Raw genomic sequence first — 20808 nt, 5'->3', positions numbered from 1 at the left:
GATTCTGTCCCAATTTGAATTTCCCATTTTATGTCCTGTTGATATCATTCTATCCCCATTTTGAATTTATGATATCAATTAAACCTCACATTCATCTCCTTTATGTCATTTTATTCCCTTTTCAATTTTGCTACATCTGTTTGCCCAAGTTTTTTTCAGATTAGGTCATTATGCTCCCATTTTGGATTTGTCGCTTTGCCTTTCCCATTTTTTGTCCCGAAGATATCATTTTGTCTTCAACTTCATCCCCTTGATGTAATTTTGGTCCCATTTTAATCTAGTGATATCAATTTGTCCCGAAATCTATACCGATTAGGTCATTTTGCTTCCTTTTTGACCCTATCGCTTCTTGTTTCCAATTTTTTGTCCTGTTGGAATCATTTTCTCCCAATTCATGTTTTATGACATAATTTGACCTCTTCTCCTTCCCCATGGTGTTTCTTCTATCCCTTTTCTATTTGTTGACCTATTTTGACCCGATTTACCTGCTTTTACTTAGTTTTATCCGGTTTGACCTAATTTTCCCATTTTCACTCAATTCTTTCCATTTTCCATCTAAACCTTCCCAATTCTTCCCAAGTTGACCTAATTTGACCTATTTGACCATATAAAGGCCTCTAGATTTCAGTTTGACTAATTTGCCCTTTTAGGTTTAATTTATTAAGCCCCCTTTACTCTCCCTAATCATTTTAATCATTCATCATTAGTCATATCCTTTTAATATTGATTAAATAATTTATATTATTTATTTAATTTCAAATCTACACTTTAATTAAATGTTCAATTTTTTATCTCTCATAATTGAATAGTTTATTTATATTATTTAATTTATTAATTATGCCATCATAATTAAATAAATATCTTTATTTATTTAATTTTTATCTCTTAATTTTCAAAATGGAAACAAATATTTTATTTATTTTATGCGGTTTCCCCCAAATCTTCCTAACTTTTGACATGGGAAACTAATATCCTCTTTGATTTTCAAAAATCCATCTTTTTGGAAATATCTCATATATGTTAAGTTTAAATTCGAAAATGAGGTATGCATATTTGAAAATCTTCTTTTTTCTTTTTCTCTACTTTTACTTTGTCATCTTCATCCTTCCTCAAATGGAAGCTTTTTCGTGCACTCAATCAGGTTCGTCTATCTAATAAAAAATCTTTTTGATCTTGCCTATCTATCGAGTCTCGGATTTTCTATAAATTGGGACTATCTAGCAATAATCTAACTTTTATTGTTACTCCGTCGAAATTCATTTACTCATCTAGTAATTAGCATCATTATTTTGTCAACTAATCACATTCCTAGTAAATCTCGCCTATCCCATCCTTGCTTTCAATTTGTATTTGCACTTGAACGATGAGAGTTACATATCAAAATTGGAGATGAAAGGAAGAACAACGAAGTTAAACTAAAGAAGCACACAAGAATGGTTTGCATTTAATTTAAGTTTCATTTCAATTATTTTTTTGGTTAGATCAGGATATATTAGCATGATTGATTAAGTGTTTTGTGATTAACTTAGTTCTTTTTTGCTTTTGTTTGACTGTTTTAACCATTTGAATTTTCCCGATCTACATGTAAAAGAGGAACATGACTTAGAGGTCTATTATTCTCCTAGAGACTTCTTTGTTACTCAAGACATTTCAATGCTTATCATCTTAGGAAAAGTCTTACTTCCATTGATTATAGAGAATTTGACATGTATTAAAATTATTTATCCAATCTATCATATAATTAATTATATTGGTTATTATGTTTCTTCTCACTATGTGACATTAGTAACTTACCTATTAGGGGCTCATTGTCATTCATGGTGGTAAATTTCACGAGCAATCATACTTTGTGTTGGTGCCCAAAAATGGGTTTATACTACCACAAGGCAAAGACCAAGCCGATTCCTTCGAATACCTATAGAAAGCCACTTCCAACTATCAATATCCTTCAAGCATGGACCAACTGCAACAAGGATAAAAAATCCTTCTACACTTCAGGCTCTGCAAAACTCGGGAGGGTGATCCCTTTAGTGAACCTCCTGATCTCTGCACCACACTTAGGAATTCACTGAAAAACAAAGCAGATTATCTCATACAAGGCTCAATAGAAAGGGAGAATGCTCAAGGATGGAAAATACTTCAATGATCCTCAACCTTAAACTGGAGCATGAGATGGGTGGAATAACTCAGAAAATACAGAAAAACTTTAGCAATGATATTCTGATATTTTAAAATATTTGTAGAGTTTCATTAGTGAAACCAATATAAGGTTGATTAACAAAGTTGGTTACAAGAAATGATTAGTGCCTTACTCCATTGGGCATTTGAAAGATATGAAACGTAAATTGAAAATGTGACAGAATTTCATCAAATAGTATAAGATCTAAGAAAATAGTGCCTTAGAGTCCATCCCATTTGCAATCCCAACCCAAACTACTTATCTTAAAATCCCTGTACAAGACCTATCATTCTACAACTCTATTTAAGCAGTTTAATTGACCCCTTGGGCCGAAGCATAAACAGAAAACTACATACATCACACCAATGCATTGAATAAAATAAAACCTTGGTTGATTTCATTCAAAAATTGATAGAATCATGAAATGGAGAGAAAAGAGTCAGAATTCTATTTTATTTGAATAAAAACACTATTTCTATCACAGGGTAAAAATTACTTATAACTCCTTCAAGAACTTGTGCAGAGATTTACATTAAAACATTTATTTATTTACTCTGTAAAAGACTTCACTACTTGCTTACTTCACCTAGACTCACTACTAGAAACAGACAAGGAAAAACCCAAGGAACAAGAAAGTTGAACCTACAAGAGACTCCCAAAAATTTGAACCCTTCTTCTAGCCTTGATTTCCCTTTTTATAGAAGAAAGGGAGAAACAAGCTTCTGGCTAGAAGACACGCATCAACAACAAATTCATTCTGAACAATTAGGCCTAAAAGGCCATATGCAATTATGTTACAGAGATATTTCCATGTCCGTGTGCTGGCACCTGTGAATCAAAATTCTTAACTAAAAATTGGTAGAAGCAAAACCGCTTGAACCATGTTGTTATTGCCCTGACACCTTAAAATGGAGTGCGAGATGTTACGCTTTTGTCCTATAGAGCATTTCCCTTCTAGGAAAGGAAACCAGGTCCGGACAAGAAGAAAATTTGCCTCCAAAATAGAAGAGGACCTCAATCCTTCATGCCCAGAATCAGAGAGAGTGGTAGGAGGAGCTACAAGCAAAACATAATATGTTGGGGAGGGTTTGCAGCTTCCATGTACCATATGGATGACTAGCTACCCCTACCTACCCAAGCATGTTCTTATTTCATTTATCTATGGGCTCTCTCTAAGAACCCTCTGCCATCTAGTGACAGAGTAGAAATAGAGGTTGTGCCATGCATGGCCTTTCTTCATAAGAAAAGGATTTCATGCCCCCTCTGGCAGTCCTCCCTACTTTCACAAGCCCTCTGACAATAAACATACTCACACATGAGAGAAAACATCCATTTCGTATCATAGAGCATATAGAAACTCCATTTACAACCTTGCTCAAACACCATTCTCCTTGCAGAAGAAAGAACTGCACTCAGAAAATAAAACAGCTTCATTTTTCTCCTACCAATTAAGCCACAACCCTATTGTATTTATAGTCAATACACTTCATCTAGTAGTACTTATTCATATGAAAAATCATGACCCCAATACTTTAAACTCAACCTGCCAGCTATGGACACTAGAAATCATGCCTATCACATCCACTGTATTTTCCTGCCAAGGTTCATCTTGTGCGAACGATTTTGTCCTGATTTTATTCTTCCATGGGTGTACATTTTATGTTTCAGGATCCATTTCAATAGGGAATCTATGAATTCTTTAGAAAACCCATGATCCATCATATCTAAACTTGAAGCTTATCCCAATCCTTTCACATCTCTGAGATATTGTCCTTGCCCTATCGAATCAATTTTGATTCAATAAAAAAATTGAAAATGATCCTTCTAGAATGAGCCAACATCTAAATCTCCCAACTTATCGCTATCCACTCTGAGTCGACAAGTCTGCATCCTGTTCATCCTATCTTTCCCACATGCACTACAAACAATACCTGTAATAATCCCTTTTAAATTAGTTTAAAACTCAGTCGTAGATCCTGTCTAGCCTGGCAAATCAAACGATCATTGCTGGTCGATGTGTCATTTGACCTTCCATCGATACTTGCGGACCCATAAAATCGTGACACATCAGCACCATATCATCTCTTAACCTAATGTTGTTAGCAGCCCCACCATAAGTCTTCCTAGTCATCTTGGGACATGTGGCATCATCTCATGATGTCGCAATCCATAACCTTCTTGCAACTTCTATCCCGTGGATACAAGGGCCATCAGATATGTTCGCACTTTAGCATTTCAATGTAGTGCCCGTAAACCTTTTCAAAATTAAAAGTTGGGCACCTTTTATCTCAGGACATAACATCACCATTCATTTTGAACATGTGCCAATTGATAGGACTATCAGTAAACCAGTCTTTACCGCCTGAGAACCAGTAACACAAGGTTTCAGAAAAGTTACACCACCAGCTTGCTCTTTTCCACTGAAGACACGTGGCATCATCTCGTGATGCCATGGTCTTTATCATTTTTACACTTTTGACCATGGAGAAGCACGGACCATTAGATATGTTATGCTTTTATCAACCAGCCGAAACACTTAGGAATTTTAGACTTAGGAAAAATGTGGATGCGGGCACAAATATTAAAATGAGATCGACTATAGGGAAATTTTTTACGCAACTTAGGAAAAACATTAGATAGACTGGTCAAAAATAATTTTGAGCTTAGGAAATAAAATGGCCCCTCCCATGGTAAACAACCCTTGGCCTAAGTGGGAAAAAGTAACTACGAGATATAACATTGCTAGGGTTTTCTCTTCACAAGGCTTAGGAAAATTTGATGAACCCTAAAACCTAGACATTGAACCTTGACAGAGGACATAATAAAACCAGAATGATCAATATTTAAGTTCAAATTGAAAATTCTAACCAATCAATTTTTAGGGCTATCAGTGGCTCTAGTTGGGGACGTTCATTTCATAGGAATGATGCAAGAAACCAGAATCTTTGGTAAAGAAGACCAATTGCAGAGCAAACCCAAAAAGAAATTACCTAGACAAGGTAACTTCAATAGAAAAGGTAACTACACTACGAAAGATAACCTAACTAATGCTCATGGATAGCAACTACTTTAAGAAAAGTAGATCCTCAAAAATTGTCCATGAACATGAAATTCAAGAGGGAATTATTAATCATTCCATTGGGCATAGAGTCAAAAAAATTACTCTACCCCAAATTGCTTGTGGCTTGTAGGTCAAACAACATGTGATGGCCCAATGCCATCTATCAATATCAACCACTGTTTTCCTCTATCATAAACATGGTTCTCTTCTGAATGCACCAAAAGCAATTTAATAACACAAGTGGAATGCCATTTTCCAAACCTATTGGCCACTTTTGTCTAGCTACTATGCTTAAAATTATTATTACACTTACTGTCGAAACTCTGAAACTTATGCAATGAATTAAAATATTGGTCACCTTGTAGTGTATATGTGTTGTATTGAACATAAAATACATCATGATAGAAACCGATATCCTACTATGTAGAAACATCATTCATTTGATTCTGAGGAGGAAGTTGAGGAGAACAAGAAGGATGAGGGTCAGGATAAAGAGGGGGAGGAAAACCCGGTGATGGGAAACATTGAGGGTTTGAACACCATAAGTCTGCAATAGGAGGATAAAGGGGATACAAGTGGTATCGATGATTATGATACTATAAAAGATTTCCATGATACCATCAGAACCATGGTGAAGGATATTAATAGTTTGAAGACTGATATGATGGCTATTACAAGAGTAACGGTTGGTGATAAACCCTTGGTGGAACATGTTAAGGAACTGGTTGTTGTACTTCACAATGCAGAAGCAATTGAATGTATTGCAGGTAAAATCATAGAAATGGAAAAAAAGGTCAATGAGATGGAAGATAACAAGTAGATTAAAGGAATGGAAAATAAAATGAACAATCTGGGTAGCAGAATTGACAGACTGGAACTCAATGTTAAAAAGATTGCAAAACAAAATTTTGAGATCCTCAAAGCTTTGGTGGATAACATGAACATCCTGATCAATAGATTTGAGAACAATGCAGAGAAGGATGGTGAGAAAGATCAACCAAACAAGAAGGGTCATGAAAAGAGGACCAAAGCTAATACAAGGACCAAGGGTGACATCAAAGGTCGTGAGTTGGATGAATTAAAGACCTTGGGGAACAACATGAAACAAATGGTTGTCCATGCTGAGGATATCATGAAAAGTATTTAGGTCTCTATCTCTATTTCTGCAGGTGTTCTAGGTTCTGTCTTTTTTCTGTCATTGTGTTGTCCTTACACTATCTGTTTCTAGTTTTTTATGTTATGTAAGTTGATCCCCTTTTTGTTCGGGTGGGATCTTTCTATTTTTTGAAGTGATCAGACATGTTTCTTTCATGTTCTTCTGATCTCTTGGCTTGTACAAGGTTTGGGTACCTTTCAAATACCTGCTTTTAATTAATCAAAACAAAACATCATTCATTTGAAAAAATAAAATCTCATATTCTGGCACATAATTGAGAAAACATGCCTCATATAAAACATCAGTCTACTTACTAAAAAAGGAACTCTTGAAAGAAGCATCTCTCTTACTAAGCATAACAAGCAAACTATTATCAAGAGGATGAAAAGGATTAGATATGATTGTTTCATGTAACTGCAAATCATCAAACCAGAGAAAAACTCCAGTCTCCTATTCAAAATCCCATTTGATGTTAAAAATATCAATAATAGGGAGAAACTCATCATTGTTACTTAACATCAATTCAGGTATCACATCTTTATCTTTATAATTATCTATTTCAAAAGTTGATGCAATAGTGTCTGGACTCTCAATTGTTTCTTCATACAAAGGGTTAAGAACAATATGAAAACCCTTCTCAAAAACATTAAAGCAAAGCACTAAATGATCCTCATTTGCATCCTCATCAAATAATACATTAATTTTTTCATTAAAACCACTGCTCATCCTAACTTCACATTCATCAGGAAACAAGTAATCACAATCTGAACTAGAATAACACCCAACAATATAATCCTCACAGCACAAATGTTCCATGTCATGATCTTCATAGGCTTTAGCAAAGTTGCCATGACCATTTTGACCCTTTTTAATTGCATTCCTCTCAAACATACAAGTCAATTCAGGGACATTTTGGTAATGTGAACAACTTAAAATAGTATGATCCTCAGTACTAAAAATGGCTTGTAATGGGACAACTTCTTCATTGGTATACACCATACAACTTTCTATCTCAATACCATCAACTAAAATTGGTGGCATCTCTTCACCTGAATTTTATTATCATATACAATTGATTCTTGGGAGACTTAATTTTTGTCACTAATATCCTACATACTTGCATCTTCTTCAGACATACAACTTTCCATTCTTCATATTCACTTTTGGATCTTCCTGAAAAAATAAGATTGCAAATGAATCTCTTGTGGGATCTCCTTCTCGAAACAATTACTATTGTTGTCATTTGGTTAAGTGACTGCCATCATCTCCATCTCCATATCAATTATGTTATATAATTTTTCATTAACCTTTTCTTCATCAATATGAGGAATAACCACTGTCTGGGACAAGTTCTCTTCACTCATGTTTCTGCTCAAATCATAATCAATAACATGGTTAATGTGATCATCAGATGCTTTGACACTGATCTTTATCTTTTGGCTCATGCCTCTCTTTCACATCTAATGTTTTGGGATAGCATACCCTTGCAGATAGATAATCCTTAGGAATTCCATACTTCAAGTTGTTCTCAATATCCATTGCTATCTTATAAGCTTGATGCAAGGTTTTTGGATCCTTATCTCTCATCAAATAACTTTCTTCCTCATCAAATGCAGCCAAGTAAACAACTAAACATACTGCATCATTTGGTCTATAACTGCTAGGAATGTCATCCAATGTTCTAGCAAACCCGAGATTGAAAACAGGAACTAGCTCATCTTCTTCCTTCTGAATACCCATGAATCTTTTCATAACTAAGCTTCAACTAATTCTTTTGCCAAATTGCTCCATGAATGCTACCTTTAGTTCATCCCATGAAGAGATAGAACATGTTGGTAGATAACAAAACCAATCTCTAGCGTTTTCCATCAAAGATTGAACAAACAACTTCATGAAGACATCTTCCTAATTTATCTCAAAATCTCCCATTAATTCACAAAACTCTTGCAAATGCTGACGTGCTGATTCTGATCTTTTCCCACTGAATTCTGGAAGGTGCTCCCTAACCTTAGTAGGATCAAGGTTTGGGAATCCTTGGATACCATTTAAAATCAATGGTTTATATCTTTCCATAAAGAAAACTCTATGGCAATTTGGTAGAGGTTGCACATTTACACTTGACATTTAATAGGGAAGTACAAGCACATAATACATATTTTTATTCATTTCCCTACTTTTTGTTGGCATATGATGATATGATGATAATGTATATTGTCATTGATGTCAATAAGTACAGGTGAACTGGTATGAAGATTTGAAGAAGTTGTTATTTATGTTCAAGTTGGTGAACCGGTATGGAGAGATGAAGTGAACTGGTGTCAGCGTTTCACTAAGTGTGACTATCAGTTGGTAGTCTCAGCTCTAGCATTTCCGGTTTGACAATATAGCTTGTGTGATGCAACCGGTGATATTCTATAATGAGTTAGCTAAGAGATAAGGATGAGATCAAGATACCATGTTAGTTTTATGCACGCGAAGGATTTCCTTGAGGATCTTGCATGTGAAGATCGATTGCATTAAATGTCTACCTCGGGAATGAAAATTCTTCTTAGCAGTATGAGAAGAAAGTGTGATGGGTTACTGATTTCTATGTGCGATGAAGGATGGATAATGCAAAATGACTTGTAATCTATTTGAGATTGCTTTATTCTATGTAATGTGTTTGGATGGTCAGGATTGGAATGCTTGTAATTGTAAACCTAAATACTTAGGGTTTAGGGTTTATGCTACCGACCTAATTGTTGTCTATAAGGTCAATGATGTTTGTTATTGTAAGTTCTGGCAAATGTTGTGTTTGTATCCAAGTGATGAGATACTTTCCAGACCAGTGAGTGGAAACTGCAAAGTGTGATTGCAGAGTAGAGGAGTGGAAAGTTGTAGAGTGTGATTGCAGAGTAGAGGAACTGAAAAGAATCTGCCTTAGCATGTAGTGTTGTTATCAGATCAAAGTTTTACCTGTTATCTTCTAACCATTTCAATAGAAGGAAAATCCCTTTTCTAGGTAGATTTAACAAGCTTATTATAAAACCTCTAACCAGGTGACTCAAGTTCATTGAGTTCTTCAAATCCTCTAGCAAGGAACCTTTAATAGGGTATATAGCCATCCCTTTACCGGGTGATCTTTAATAGGATCGGTTCCTAGAAGAACCTTATTGTAAAGTATTTAACTAGACTAGGCTCCTAATAGAGTGAGCTTCAAAAGAGTTCAAAAATAAGCTTGTGGGTATTCATCCCCACCGTGGTTTTTCCCATTTGGGTTTCCACGTGAAAAATCTGTGTGTCATGAGCTGTGCATTTTTCATGTGATGATTGAGTATTCTTTGTTTAGGTGATTATGCATGCAAAGATAATGGTTATGGTATTATTAATACAACACATGCATATGTATATGGGTGAATTAGTTATCAAGTGTTGAATGATATCTGAAGTATTCAGTTTTACTAGTTTAGTTGTCTGTAGCATTTTTGTGTTTAATCGGTATTGCCATGGTTAAGTTCAGTGATGAAGACAACCGGTTAGCATTGTTTTAACTTGATAAGTTGTGGAGAATTTTTTGTATGTACTGATTCACCCCCCCCCTCTCACTACCAGTTAGGGTATTTGTTGTTCATCATTATTCATCAATTGGTATCAGAGCAACTCTAGGTCCTCGATGATAAGCTTAATCGCTTGAGGTAAAAGATCTTGCTTTAATGATGAAGAGGGAAGGTCCTAAGTTCAATAGAGATAACTTCAAAATATGGAAGGACAGAATGAAGATCTATATCAAGATTTTGGGTAATCAACACTAGAGCTATGTTGAGAATGCCTATGTAATCCCCACTGACACTCTAACCAATGATCAAAAAAGAGAGATTCAATAAAATGGGCAAGTCATGGAAGCCCTTATTAGCAGTTTGTCCGATATTGAGTTCATTGATGTACAAGATAAGGGCACTCCTAAGGATGTATGAGACACATTGGAAACTATTTATGGTGGCGATGAGCATGTCAAGCAAGCTAAGGAAGAGAGCCTTAGAGGAAAATTTGAAGACATGAGGATGGTTAAAGGTGAGACCATTCAACAATATGGCATAAGGATCAAGGCTGTGGTTGGAGACATCAAGAGAATTGGTGGAACAATTTATGATACCACCATTGTCAGTAAAGTTTTGAGATCATTGTTACCAGTCTATGCAATCAAAGTTATTGCTATTCAGGAACTAAGGTCTATTGACAAAACCAAGGTATCCTTAGACTCTATCATTGCAAAGTTGATAGCATATGAGTTAAATATCTATGATGGCAATGTTAAGAAGACCGAGTCATCTTTTAGAGCATCTGTTGCACCAACCAGAAAAGGAAAAGAAGTAAGTACCAGTTATGAATCCATGCAAAGTAGAGGTATGGATGATGAAGAGATTCTAATGGAGTTTGAAGCTCTTCTTGCCAAGAGACTTCCAAAAGGCACTGGAAAATACAGAGGTAAGCTTCCTTTAAAATGTTTTTCCTACAATAAGATAGGACATATAGCTGTTAACTATCCTAACAATGATAATAAGGATAAACCGGAGAGGTTTAGAAAGTATAAAGGAGGAAATAGAAGAAAATGTCTTGTAGTTGTTGATGAAGGTGTTACTGATGAAGAATCTGAGGATGAAGAGAATGAGGACATAGTGTTTGTAGTTGTAAAGGAAGAAGTGTCTGACAAGAAAGAACTTGTCTCTCACATTGACAACTCTAATGAGTGGATTATTGATAGTGGTTGTTCTCACCACATGACTGGTGACCGGAGAAAGTTTTTGTCTCTAGAAGAATATGATGGAGGTGTTTTCAAATTTGGCAATGATGCACTGTTCTTGGTAAAAGGTAAAGGATCCATCTCAATGAATGGAAAGAGCAGTGCGGATGATGTCTACTGGGTAGAAGGTTTTAAGCACAACCTTTTGAGTGTTGCTTAGGTAAATGACAAAGGAATCATTCTAGAGTTCAAAGGTGGAGTCTGCATTATAATTGGAAAGAGTGGTGAACTTATTGCCACCGATAAGTAGACCAGATGTAACTTGTTTCAGTTGAATGCCAAGATTAGTTGGTGTCTGATGGCAAAGTTTGATGACAGTTGGATATGGCATAGGAGAATTTGTCATATGAACTTTGATAATATTATAAAGGCGAGTAAGATCAAGGCAGTAAGAGGATTACCTTTGCTAAACAAACCAGAGAATTCTTTGTGCAGAGAATGTCAACTTGGGAAGATGTCTTCGTCAACTTTTAAAGGTAAGTCTTTTTCAGCAGAAAACTTACTTGATCTTGTGCACACCAATCTGTATGGTCCTATGAAAACTAGAAGTATTTAGGGAGATAGGTATTTCATGATTCTTACTGACGATTTCTCAAGAATGATGTGGGTCATATTCTTGAAAGACAAGTCTGAGGCATTTGGAAAGTTCAAAGTCTTTAGAGCATTAGTAGAGAAAGAAAGTGGTCAAAGGATAAAATGCCTAAGAACTGATCAAGGAGGTGAATTCACTTCTGATGAATTCAACAAGTACTATGAAGATAATGGTATCAAGAGACAGTTGTCTTCCCCAAGGACACCACAACAGAAGGGCATAGAAGAAAGGAATAACAGGATTGTAGTTGAAGCGGTCAGAAGAATGCTAATCCAAGGAAAGGTTGCTCACACCTTTTGGAGAGAAGAGGTGAGCATTGCAGTCTATACTATAACCCGGGTACTCATCAAGAAAGGTAAAGTTAAAACCCCTTATGAGTATTGGACCAAGAAGACTCCCACTATGATTTATTTTAAAGTATTTGGCAATAAGTGTTACATCAAGAGAGGTGAGCATCTGAGAAAGTTTGATGCTAAATGTGATGAAGGAATATTTTTGGGATATTCCACTAAGAGAAAAGCTCTCAAGTGCTACAACAATAGGACACAGAAAATTGTTGAGAGTATCAATGTCAGGGTTGATGAATCCCTTGAGGAGCCTGAGGAAACCTGCAGTGAGAAAGTGGAAGATGAATCGGGTGTAGCCTTTTGGGAACTGGTTAAGAAAGAAACAAGCAAAGACCTCAGTGTTCCTATACTGGCAGAAGCTGCAGTAGGTGAAGAAGAAGAAGTAAGTGAAGAAGAAGATGAAAAGAAAGCAGAACTAGCTAGAGTCATTCCTAGATATGTGAAAGTACATCATGATCTGAAGCAGATCATAGGAGATAAAGATGTAGGGATACTCACAAGAAGAAAGGTGAAAGAAAACTCTTGCATGATTTTTGAATTTGAGCCTAAGACTTATAGAGAAGCACTTATAGATGAAGACTTGATTAAGGAAATGGAAGAGGAGCTAGACCAAATAGAAAAGAATGCAACATGGTCTTTGGTACCCAGACCAGAATAGAAGAATTTCATAGGTACCAAATGGGTCTTCAAGAATAAGGTAAATGAAGAAGGCATAGTTGTAAGGAACAAGGCAAGACTTGTATGCAAGGGATATGCTCAGGAAGAAGGAGAAGACTATGGAGAAACCTTTTCCCCAGTGGCTAGACTAGAAGGTGTTCGAATGCTACTTGCATTTGCAACATTTAAAGGATTCAAGGTATACCAGATGGATCTAAAGTCTACATTCTTGAATGGAATCCTAGAAGAGGAAGTGTATATTGAACAACCAAATGGGTTTGCCTTATCAGAAGATAGTAACATGGTTTGTAGATTACACAAGGCACCATATGGATTTAAACAAGCACCAAGGGCATGGTATGAACATTTACACTTTCATCTTGTGAAGATAGGATTTCAGAGAACAAGTGAGGATAGAAAAATTTACCTGAAATCTGAAGGTGATCATATTGTGATTTGTGAAGTATTTGTAGATGACATAATCTTTGGATGAGATGATTAAATTAGCCATGCATTTGTATATGAAATGAAGAAAGAGTTTGAGATGTCTCTGATTGGAGAGATAAAGTTCTTCATTGGTTTACAGATCCAACAAATGAAAGAGGGTATCTTTATTACCCAATCTAAATATGTCAAAGAGGTATTGAAGACCTTTAGCATGGAGGAAAGCAAACTGGTTGGTACATAGATGGTGATCGAATGTAAATTAACTAAGGAAGATGATTCAGCATTAGTGAATGAGAAGGAGTACTAGTCAATGATTGGTAAGATGCACTATGTGGTGCACAACAAACCAGATATTGCTCATGCAGTGGGCATAGTAGCTCATTTTCAAAAAAGTCCAAGAGAATCCCACTTGGTAGCAGTCAAGAGGATTCTTAGATACTTGAAAGGAACAGTCGATTATGGATTGTGGTATCCATACAATGGTGATTTTAATCTGAAGGTATTTACCGATGTAGATTGGGGAGGTAATGTGGACGACCAGAAGAGCACAACCGGTGGAGCGTTCTTTCTTGGTGGAAGACTAGTCACATGGACGAGTAAGCAGCAGAGTTGTACTTCTCAGTCTACAGCTGAAGTGGAGTATGTGGCATCATTTATGAACTGCACTCAAGCAATCTGGATGAAACATGTATTGGATGGTTTCAAAGTACCTATATTTGAACCGATGAGTATATTTTGTGACAACACTAGTGCAATCAACATTTCCAAGAATCCAGTATTGCATGTTAGAACTAAGCACATTGAGCTCAAGTATCATTTCTTGAAAGAGAAGGTTCAAAACAAAGAGGTTGTATTACAACATGTTTCCAGTAAGGAGAAAATAGTAGACATATTCACTAAGCCCTTACCAAAGACTACATTTACCTATTTGAGAGGTGAATTAGGGGTTTTGCCCCTTCATGAAGTAAACTAAAGATGTGTGCTCCACATCAATCAGGTATTACAGTGACAAATCTTACAAGGTAGATGTGTTGAAGGATGCTACTCCATATGGGGAGCAACATAGTGGAGTATGGGAGCTTGTGCCTCCACTTTGGCATTGTTGTCAAAGGGGGAGAAGATATCTGATGATGAAGATATATGTTAGCTGCAATGCTACACTGAGTATTTCCATCAATGCCAAAGGGGGAGATTGTTGGCATATGATGATAATGTATGTTGACATTGATGTCAATAAGTACAGGTGAACCGGTATGAATATTAGAAGAAGTTGTTATTTATGCTCAAGTTGGTGAACTGATATGGAGAGATGAAGTGAATCAGTGTCAGGGTTTCACTAAGTGTGACTACCGGTTGGTAGTCTTAGCTCTAGGGTTTCCAGTTTGACAAGCTAGCTTGTACGATGCAACTGGTGATATTCTGTAATGAGTTAGCTAAGAGATAAGGATGAGATCAAGATACCACATCATTTTTTATGCACGTGAAGGATTTCCTTAAGGATCTTGCATATGAAGATCGATTGCATTAAATGTCTGCCTCAGGAATGAACATTCTTCTTAGCGATATGAGAAGAAAATGTGATGGGTTACTGATTTCTATGTGTGGTGAAGAATGGATGATGCAGAATGACTTGTAATCTATTTGAGATTGTTTCATTCTATGTAATGTGTTTGGATGGTCAGGATTGGACTGCTTGTAATTGTAAACCTAAATACTTAGGGTTTAGGGTTTATGCTACTGACCTAATTGTTGTCTATAAGGTCGATGATGTTTGTTATTGTAAGTGTTGGCAAATGTTGTGTTTGTATTTGAGTGATGAGATACTTGCCAGACCAGTGAGTGGAAAACTATGAAGTGTGATTGTAGAGTAGAGGAGTCGAAAACTATAGAGTGTGATTGCAGAGTAGAGGAACTAAAAAGAATCTGCCTTAGCATGTAGTGTTGTTATCAGATCAGAGTTTTACCTGTTGTCTTCTAACCATTTCAACAGAAGGAAAAACACTTTTCCAAGTAGCTTAAATAGGCTTATTGTAAAACCTCTAACCAGGTGACTCAATTTCATTGAGTTCTTTAAATCTTCTAGCAAGGTAACCTTTAATAGGGTTTCAACCTTTAACAAGGTATATAGCCATCCCTTTATCGAGTGATCTTTAACAGGATCGGTTCCTAGCAGAACCTTATTGTAAAGTCTTTAACCGGACTAAGCTCCTAACAGAGCGAGCTTCAAAAGAGTTCAAAAACAAGCTTGTGGGTATTCATCCCCACCATGGTTTTTCCCATTTGGGTTTCTATGTGAAAAATTTGTGTGTCATGAGTTATACATTTTTCATGTGATGATTGAGTATTCTTTGTTTAGGTGATTATGCATGCAAAGCTAATGGTTATGGTATTACTGATACAACACATGCATATGTATATGGGTGAAGTAGTTATCAAGTGTTGAATGACATTTGAAGTATTCAGTTTTACTTGTTTAGTTGTCTGAAGCATTTTTGTGTTTAACTGGTATTGCCATGGTTAAGTTCAGTGATGAAGACAACTGATTAGCATTGTTTTGACTTGATAAGTTGTGGAGAATTTTTTGTATGTACTGATTCACTCCCCCCTCTTAGTACCATTTAGGGTAATTGTTGTTCATCATTATTCATCACTTTCCTTTTCCATAGATCTTAAATTATTACAAAGCATAACTCAAAACATACTCCATCTAATCTCATACAAAATGTGAAAATTGTGTTATAGAAGAATGTACGATAATCACTACCATTCCCTTCTTTAGTGCTTTACTCACTTTCTAGGGAACATTTTTACATATAATTTTCATGAAAGTATACTTGACTCATGAAAATCAAAATACCTGGAAATTTTGAAGCTACTGCTACCTTCTTTAACTGGGGATTCAAAAAAATCACCCTCAATTCTTCAAATCTTTAACAGTGATCTTTGACAAAGTCGCCACCCCCTTGCAGAGGACAGATACTTAAACAACTAGAATTTCTTCATAGGTCAGATTTGTTTGAAGCCAACACTGCAACACTTCCTTACCATCGCATGGTATCATATGGATTCCATCATCATCTTGTTGGGGTACTTCACCATAAGAGCTCAAATTGGCTTCATCTCTTCTGCAAATTCTTTGGTTCTTCATAGTTCTTCTTCAAACAATGCACACTGGTGCATAGCTCTCAGAGTCTCAGAGTTGCTACTCACAATCTATGAGGTATTATAAAATAATCTTGAAAAATGGACAGATCAAGACATAACTTATATATCAAAAGATGAATCACAACAAATTCTCCAGCAACATTTATGAGAATTGACTCAAACCGACAAGGGACAAATTAAGAAGCTCCCCACACTATGAGGCAAAGGTTTGGGTCCTGTGATTCAAGAGAAAGCTCAACCATCAAATCATAAGAGGACATGGAAAAATTTATGCAATATCTTCCCCAACAGTGTCGCCATTTTTGTTGGTGACTCGGATGGTATAATCTCAACTATTATATTAAGCAATTTTTTTCTATCTAGATATTCTCAACAATTTATTTCCCCATCAGAGTTGCCATTTTTGTTGGTTCCCAAAAATAGGTTTACACTGCCACATGGCAGAGACCAAGATGATTCCTCCAAATACCTATGGAAAGCCACTTCCAACTATCAATATCATTCAGGATTGGACCAACTGCAACAAGGATACAAAATCCTTCTACACTTCAGGCTCTACAAAACCTGGGAGGGTGATCCCTTCGGTGAACCTCCTAATCTCTACACCGCACTCAGGAATTCACTAAAAAACAAAGTAGATTATCTCATAAAAGGCTCAATAGAAAGGGAGAATTCTTAAGGATGGAAAATCCTTCAGTTATCTTCGACCTTTAACTAGAGCATGAGATGGGTGGAATAACTCAGGAAATACAGAAAAACTTTAGCAATGATATTCTGATATTTTAAAATATTTCTAGAGATTCATTAGTGAAACCAACATAAGGTTGATTAACAAAGTCGGTTACAAGCAGTGATTAGTGCCTTACTCCATTGAGCATATGAAAGATATGAAACGTAAATTCAAAATGTGATAGAATTTCATCAAATAGTATAAGATCTAAGAAAATACTACTTTACAATCTATCTCATTTGCAATCCCAACCCAAACTACTTATCTAAAAATCCCTGCACAAGCCCTATCACTCTACAACTCTATTTAAGCAATTTAATTGACCCCTTGGGCCGAAGCATAAACAAAAAGCTACATACATCACAAAAATGCATTGAATAAAATAAACCCTTGGTTGATTTCATTCAAAAATTAATAGAATCATGCAATGGAGAGAAAATAGTCAGAATTATATTTTATGTGAATAAAAACACTATTTCTATCACTGGATGAAATTTACATATAACTCCTTCAAGAACCTGTGCAGAGCTTGACACTAAAAGATTTCTTTATGTAATCTATAAAAGACTTTACAACTTGTTCATTTCACCTAGACTCACTACTAGAAACAAACAAGGAAAAACCCAAGGAACAAGAAAGTTGAACTTTCAAGAGACTCCCAAAAATCTAAACCCTTCTTCTGACCTTGATTTCCCTTTTTATAGAAGAAAGGGAGAAACAAGCTTACAACCAGAAGATACATGTCAACAATAGATTCAATCTCAACAATTAGGCCTAAAAGGCCATTTGCAATTATGTTACAGAGATATATCCATATCCATGTGCTGGCACCTGTGAATCAACATTCTTAACTGAAAATTGGTAGAAGCAAACCACTTGAGCCATGGCGTTATCACCCTAACACCTTCATATGGAGTGTGAGATGTTATGATTCTATCCTATAGAGAATTTCCCTTCTAGGAAAGAAAATCAGGTCCCAACAAGAAGAAAAGTCGCCTCCAAAATAGAAGAGGACCTCAAGACTTCATGCCCAGGATCAGAGAAAGTGGAAGGAGGGTCTATAGGTGAATCATAATATGTTGGGGAGGAGTCATAGCTTCCATGCAACCACATGGATGACTAGCTTCCACTCCCTACCCAAACATGTTCTTCTTTCATTCCTCTGTGGGCTCTCTCTCAGAACCCTTTGCCATCCAGTGATAGAGTAGAAACAAAGGTTGTGCCATGTGTGACCTTTCTTCATAAGAAAAAGCTTTCATTCCCCCTTTGGAAATCCTCCCCACTTTCACAACCCCTCTGACAATAAAAATACTCATGCATGAGAGAAAAACCCCATCTGATATCACAGAGCATATAGCAACTCCATTTACGACCTTGCTCAAATGCCATTCTCGTTGTAGAAGAAAGAACTGCACTCAGAAAATAGAAAATATTCATTTTTCTCCTACCAATTAAGTCACCACCCTACAGAATTTATAGTCAAAACATGTCATCTAGTAGTGCTTATTCATATGAAAAATCATCACTCTAGTGCTTTCAATTCAACCTGCCAGCTATGTACACTAGAAATCATGCCTATCACATCCACTATATTTTCCTGCCAAGGTTCTGTTGGCATATGCACACTCCAATGAGACATTGTAGGTGATTGAAGGTTTTGTCATTGATGGCAACCTTACAATCCTATGGCACCGGAAAGACATTACACCGGCAAGATAGTTCACCGACACTATCAAGATCAGACTCTATACCGACACTCAGACCACCAGCACCGATAGAGAAAGGAAGCATACTGGCACAGAGGCCGACAGGATTTTTGTTATATTATATTTTGTTTATTATTGTAAAATCTTTGTAAGTTGACTTGGAATCATTATAAAATAACTCTTATATAAGAGAGATCATTATAGAACATTTGTATGTAAGCACGAAAGTAAGATAGTGGAATATATTAGGCGAAATAAGGCAGACCTATTATGCGAATTATAGGTTAAGGGTTTATGTAAGAAGCAAAGCAAAAACCGATACTGAATCTGGCATTATAGATACTGTTCTATAGTACAAGATACTGGATTTATATAATCCATCATTATAAGTCAGTGAGACTTCCCATTGAGTAGTGAGCTCTAGGCAGTTGGCCTTCCTGCATGTGTAGGCCCCTCTTGTAGCAGTAATATTCTCTTATTGGCCAGTAAGTGAATATTGTGGTCACAAATCCCACTAAGGTTTTTCCCACACTGGGTTTCCTCATTAAATCCTTGTGTCATGGTGTGTTTTTCATGTGGATGCTTTTAATTCTATTTATTGCATTATTTCTTGCATATCGGTACACTGTTATAATATGTTCTACATGTTTTAAGTTAAGAAATTCAATACACCGGATAGATATTGATTCACCCCCCCCTCTCAGTATGTGTGGGAATCCTAATTGGTATCAGAGCTTGGTCCTCTATTTTCAGAAGCCTAACAGCTTGAGGAAGATCTTGACACCGGTAGAGATGGAAAATCTGATGAAGCAACTTGAAGGAGCTCTCTCAGACTATGATGCAGAGAAATTGAAAAACATCAAACTAGAAGATGATCTAAAGGCAGCCCAGGATATTATTCAAGCACTTCAAGAGAATCTTACCATTGCAAGAAACAAGAGAAGAGAACTTTGTGAAAAGATGCAAAATGAGAATGATGAAAATCAATCACTTAATGATATGATAAACAAGCTAAAACAAGAGAACATGACAACAAAGAATGAGATGTAGGATATGACTATGAGATTTTGTAAAGAAATTGAAGATAGGAAGAAGAATGAAGAAGATTTGACTAGAAGACTAAGTGATGCTGCAAATGAGAACACAAGACTTAGCTATGAAAATGATTTGTTGAAGACAGATCTGATGCACACTTAGAATGACTCCAATGAACTGATGAGGCAGAAAAAGTCTTAGAAAGAGAACTAGATACTGCAAATCAACATAAAGAAAAATTCAAGAAAAGCTCAGAGGAACTTGGTAACTTGCTGAAGAATCAAAAACCTAAAGGTGACACTTCTAGAATTGGCTTTGAAGTTGGTGAAAGCTCTAGTACTGCAAACACACAGGATCATAGCAAACCGGTAAGGCAACCTAATGCTTATAAATTCAATGGAAAATGAATGTAGATCTAGAAATTATCAGAATATCAACACACCCACCAGTCAATGTTCAAAATGCAACAAAGTTGGTCACAACTCTGAAAATTGTAGAATGAATGTGAGATGTTATGTTTGTGGAAGATTTGGACATTTATCTAATCAATGCAGAACACAAACCGACATAGGTTATGGGAAAGCTATTCAGAAAAATAATGTGACTTGTTATGCATGTAACAAGATTGGGCATATTGCAAAATTCTGTAGAAGTAAAGGATCACCGATAGACACCAAAGGTCCTAGTTTGAAAGGAAAAGAAAAAATTGAAGAGGTTAAGCAAGAATTCTCAAAACAATGGATTAGAAAGTCAGACCTAAATATTGTTGGGAATACTCCTCCACCAGTAGAGCCAATCATCACTCCACCGGAAAGACAGAGTAGTGCTTCACTGGCAGGACAGAGTAATACTCCACCAGCAGGAAGCTCTTCATCAAATTGAAGAAAATTTTCTTGAGGGTTTGGCAATCAATGAGACATATGCTATAATTCCCTCGGTTAATGGTGAGAAGT

The sequence above is a fragment of the Cryptomeria japonica genome, chromosome 1 (assembly GCF_030272615.1).
Source record: "Cryptomeria japonica chromosome 1, Sugi_1.0, whole genome shotgun sequence".
Classification (NCBI taxonomy): Eukaryota; Viridiplantae; Streptophyta; class Pinopsida; order Cupressales; family Cupressaceae; genus Cryptomeria; species Cryptomeria japonica.
Note: the sequence above shows the minus strand (reverse complement) of the source record.